General features: G+C 38.2%; 1 pseudogene; it reads left to right on the top strand.

Annotated features, from left to right (window-relative positions):
- The first annotated feature begins 1,084 nt into the window (after positions 1–1,084).
- On the top strand, positions 1,085–3,538 carry LOC138151456 (poly(rC)-binding protein 2 pseudogene; annotated as a pseudogene).
- The last annotated feature ends 1,861 nt before the right edge of the window (positions 3,539–5,399 follow it).

Below are 5,399 nucleotides of genomic sequence, written 5' to 3'. Positions count from 1 at the left end.
ATTCCCAGTGAGCCTGATCATTTTTACCAAAATAAACAATTAATTTAATCAAGATTTTAAAAAATACAGAATCTTTTTATTTTTTGCTTATTTATTTGTTTTAATTCAAAGTTGTACTTGGTCTTCAAATATTTTCCTATCCAAGAGAGCAGTTCTTCTTAAACTGTGGGTTGTGATCCCAAATGGGGTTCTGAAAAATTTGACAACAATAAAAGGTTTCTGAACTTGCAACGACCAAAAATTAATTAAAAACCAAACATGTAATGAACCCAAGGTGTTTGTGGCAGTGCTTGTCCATGTTTCATCATGCAACTTCACTGCAGCTTTGGTTCTGAACACAAAGCATAAAAACGTTGCACTGCACCTGCCCTCAGTCTATGTAACGTCAATGAATGCTGCAGAAATTCAAAAAGGGGTCATAAGTGGAAAAAGTTTAAGAATCCATGAAAAACTGTAACCACAATTTTGACTGGATTCAGCATTTCAACTCCCCCAAAGGTGTGTGTGTGTGTGTTTGTGTGTATGAGAGAGACAGAGACAGAGAGAAAAAGAGAATTCATATAGATGAAAACTTCATTAGTTATATTAAATGACTGCTTAAGAATAGGCCATTTGAGGCAAAATAGTCAAAATGCACACAGATCATTTTACTAGTTGTAGTAACTAAAGAAATTCATTTAGTAGATTAGTAGTACAGACATTTAGACTACACCATGTAAGATATCAGAGACCTTATAATGTAGAAGACTAAAGCTTGTAAAGACCTCAGAATACAATATCTACACTAGAATGTTAGTATGGGCAAGGGGTTTTCATTCTTTGTATTGGAAGAGACCATTGTTTAAACATAGAATGTTTTTTTTTTAATTTTTTTTTTTTGACAAAGAAGACAAACATTTATTCACGAGTTCGAACCCGGGTCCAACCATACACTTAAGATGGAGGACCCCGAGTGTCTTCTCGGGCGTTCTTTTATACAGTTCTTGGGGAGAGCGGGAAACACAAAGGTCAGGGATTGGGTGACAGACAAGTATGAGCCTTAGAGATAGTGGCTTGGTGCCAATTCTATAGGGGCCAGGGGGGGATGGTTAAGATTCAGTACCGGAATCTTAAAGGTCACCAGGAAGTCAGGGTGAGGAAGGAATGTGCTGACATTCCTTCTTGCAAAAAGAACAAGTCTAACAAGTTTATTCCCTGGTATGGGTGGCCCTACCGGAATCAACATTTCTTCTTGTATTTCCTGGTTTGGGTGGCCCCTTCTCATTCCCCACTTCTTTTTGTACAGAATCTAATCCTAGATTTCAAACCTCATGGACATCTTCGGGGAGTTCATGATAGTGGGGCCTTAAGAGCATAAGGTGGAGGTCATCCGTTCGTGACCTAATAAGGTTCAGGAGAGATCTAAAAATAGAATGTTAACTCTAGAAGGACCTAAGAAACTACTTAGTCCCAAAGCTGACTTTACAGATGAGGAAGAAAAAACCAATAGAGAATAATGTATATTATATATAGGGTCATATAGGCTAATAATACAGAATAATGCAGAATTTAATTTAAGTGGTCAACAAGCATTTAATTATCAAGCACTTATTTTGTTTCAAGCATTGGGCTAAACACTGCACTTAAAAAGGTAAAAACACTTGCTTCTCTCAAGGAGCTCACATTGTAATGGGCAAGATAAATGTGCAAACAACTATTTATAAACTAGGTAAGTACAGGATTAATGAGAAATAATCTCAAGGGAAAATCATTTGTATTTTTAAAAATTTTCTCTTAGTTTACAACATTCAGTTCCACAATCCCTTAAATTTCAAATTTTCTCCCTCTACTCCTCCCCCCCCCCCCCCCCATGGCCACATGCAATCAAATATAAGATCTGCAAAAACCTTCACGTTAAACATTAGTCAATTTGTAAAGAAGGATTATAACCAATGGAGTGAACAATGAGAAAGAAGAAATAAAGCAAAACAAAACAAAACAAAAAAAGAGAGAGAGCGAATTGGTTGCTTCAATCTGCATTCAGACTGTAGAAAATCGTTAATATTAATGGTTTCCGAGAAAACTTTCTTCCAGAATTTGGAATTTTGGTTGAGACTTGAAAGTGGCCAGGCAAGTATAGAAGAGGAGCAGGCAGAAATTTCCAGTACAGAGGGACATTCACTAAAACTCCAAGTCTCATCATTCCTAGATCAGTGTTCTTTCCACCATACCATGTCGTCTTCTTGAAAATTCCTTTTTCACCCCAGAAAAGCAGTGGCAGCAGTGGGAACAGCTGCAGCTGGGACCTTCTCCCACCCACCTGCCCTCTTGTCCACCTGCCCAGGGGTCACTCTCCCCCTTCCTTCTCCACTCAACTTTTCCTCCTCCACCCACCCTTAGGTGTCCCTTGTTTTCCCCCCATCCCTATTGTTTCACCTCTGACCTCATGCCCTTCCCTTTCCCTCCTGCAATCTCTTCTCTTCATTTGTTTTACAAAGTTTTTGGCTTCTACTCCCACAAGTGACCAAAGACTTGACTACTTAATAAAGTCTAAAGCCCCAGAACATTGCTTAACTTGGACACTGCTGTGATTGAAGGAGTATTAAGTGTCACTATCACCATCGGGCTACTTATGCATGGAAAGGGAGTTGGAAGCATTATTGGAAAGAAAAGAGAATTGGTCAAAAAGTTGTGTGAGGAGAGTGGTGTGCATATCAACATCTCAGAAGGGAATTGTCCTGAGAGAATAATTCCTCTGACTGGACCCACCAATGCCATCTTTAAAGATTTTGCTATCATCATTGACAAACAGGAGGACACCAGTAACTCTATGACCAATAGTACAGCTGCCAGTAGAACCCCAATCATCCTGAGACTTGTGGTCCCTTGCCAGTCAATGTGGCTCTTTTATTGGAAAAGGAAGATGCAAGATAAAGGAAATAGAGAGAACAGGGGCTCAGATTCAGGTGGCAGGGGATACATTACCAAATTCAAAGGAGAGAGCTATCACTATTGCTGGCATCTCCCAATCTATCATTGAGTGTGTCAGACAGATCTGTGTAGTCATGTTGCAGTCTCCCCTGAAGGACATGACCATCTCATACTGGCCCAAGCCATCCAGTCTTCCAGTCATCTTTGTAAGTGGTCAGGCCTATACCATTCAAAGACAGTATGCCATTCCACAGCCAGATTTGACCAAGCTGTACCAGTTGGAGATGCAACACTCTCACTTTCCCATGATGCATGATAATATCAGATTCAGTGAATCTAGCTCTCCAGAGGTGAAAGGATATTGGGCAGGTTGGATGCATCTGCTCAGACTACTTCTCTTGGACTCACCATTCCAAATGACTTAATTGACTGCATAATCAGTTGTCAAGGTGCCAAAATCAATGAGATTTGTCAGATGTCTGGGGCTCAGATCAAAATTCCCAAGCCAGTGGAAGGATATACTGATAGACTGGTTTCCATCACTGGATCTGCTTCAAGCATAAGCCTGGCCCAGTATCTAATCAATGTCAGGCTTTCCTCAGAAACAGGTTGCATGTGGAGCAGATAGAACAGTTCAGACTTACCCATAACCCCCTTCTGCTTTTCACCATCCATGATTTATCTGCGTAGTTTCTGAAAAATGTGTCATTCGAGGTTTTAAATAGTTTATAAATTTTCAGTTTCTATACAACTTTATCATCCACTCATGATTTTTTAAAAAAAAATATAGCATTTTAATTTCTTTCTCTTCAGGAATCAACACTGAGAACCATATTTAGTTTCATAAGCTTCTCCCTGTTCTTTGTTGGTTTATTTGTTTGTTTTCCATTGTTTTTGTTTGGTTGAGCTTGGGGCGGGGAGTACTCATGAACTTTATTTTCTTTATTTATCATTGAAATTTAAGAGTGGAAAATTAACACGTTTCAGTTCAGTTCTGTAATGTCAGAAATTTTTCAAAAGAATTTAAAAGATAGGCTGGAAAAAAAAAGAAAATTCCTTCTTCAAACACATACAAGCATTTCAAGGGATAAAAGTAAACTCCAGAAGGAGCAACCTACCTTAAATGAAAAGAAATTGGTGACTCTTAAGCAATGTTAATAACACTAAGGACAACTCATTTGTTTCCCCTCTGATCCATCCCACTGGCTGCTTTTTGTTTTGCTAGCTTTCCAAACATTATTCTTTTTCTGCTGCTGCCAATCCTTATGTTTAATTGTTCCTTTATCTTTATTTTGAAAGTCTTTAATTTTAAGCTGAAGATGAGTATAAGTGAGAACTCCGATAGCTGGGGAGCTATGCATATTGACTTTTCATAGACAAGTGTAAAGTGATATCCTCACAAACTAGAATTTTCAAGGGTGTTTTCAAATCTCAACAATAGACAAATATAAAAGACAACACTTTATCTGCACATTCATTTTGATGGGTGGCATTTGTCTCCCTGGAAAAAGTTGACGTATCTTTGACTAATAAATAACTTTCATCCTATTTCATGGTAAGGTCTAGCAGGCAAACTGCAGTTAGATGAGAGTTTATGGATTGGCTTTTGTTTTTGTTTTTGTTTTTTTAGAATGTAGCTCTCCTACCAATTCTACATCATGAAGTATAAAGTAAATCAGATAGCTTCTTCTATCTATTGAAACAAAACAAAACAACACTAAGTTTGTGTTCTAGTTTATTGAAGCTTTGTTAACTTATACTGCTTAAAGAAAAAATGGTAAATCCTTCCCTCCCTCCTCAGCACTTTTTTAATTTTTATTTTATTTTTTGCCTTTTTTGGGAGGGCAATTGGGGTTAAGTGACTTGCTCAAGGTCACAGGGCTAGATTTTGTGTTAAGTGTCTGAGGCCGAATTTGAACTCAGGTCCTCCTGACTCCAGGGCTGGGGCTCTATTCACTGTGCCACCTAGCCACCCCCATCCTCAGCACTTTTAAAAATAAACTAGCCTTATTCAATGCAAAAAGTGGAAGACTTGGATTCTGAAGATATGAGTTTGGGTCCTTACCAGCTGAGTAACCTCTGGCAAGTCATCACCTATCTAAGCATCAACTTCTTATGCTTTAAAATGGGGATAATGAAATTTTCAGAATCTCTTACAGAAATTTTGCGAGTCTTCAATGAGATTGAGCATGTAAAGTTCTTCATAACCATGAAACTCTGTATGAATATAAGCCTTTACCATTGCTGTTAATGAATTTGCTTGGGCCTTGTCCTCTTAACAACTGCTGGATGGACTTTGGCAGGCAGGTTGTGTGGATTATTAATATGACTCTCCGTATAAAATGGTGGTTCCTTTAAAATAGCTCTGAGGCTAGCAAAGGGAAACACAACTCAGTCCTGATCAATATTTGAAGCAGACTACTGAATAATTTGGAAGATGTTTTTAAATGACTTCACAGCCTTTTCTAAAATTCTAGGTTATAATTACA

The sequence above is a fragment of the Petaurus breviceps genome, unplaced genomic scaffold (assembly GCF_028583685.1).
Source record: "Petaurus breviceps papuanus isolate PSGF00001 unplaced genomic scaffold, PetGlider_PUasm1.0 140, whole genome shotgun sequence".
In the NCBI taxonomy this organism is placed as follows: domain Eukaryota; kingdom Metazoa; phylum Chordata; class Mammalia; order Diprotodontia; family Petauridae; genus Petaurus; species Petaurus breviceps.
The sequence above is the reverse complement of the archived record's forward strand: the minus strand, read 5'-3'. Positions and strand labels throughout refer to the sequence as shown.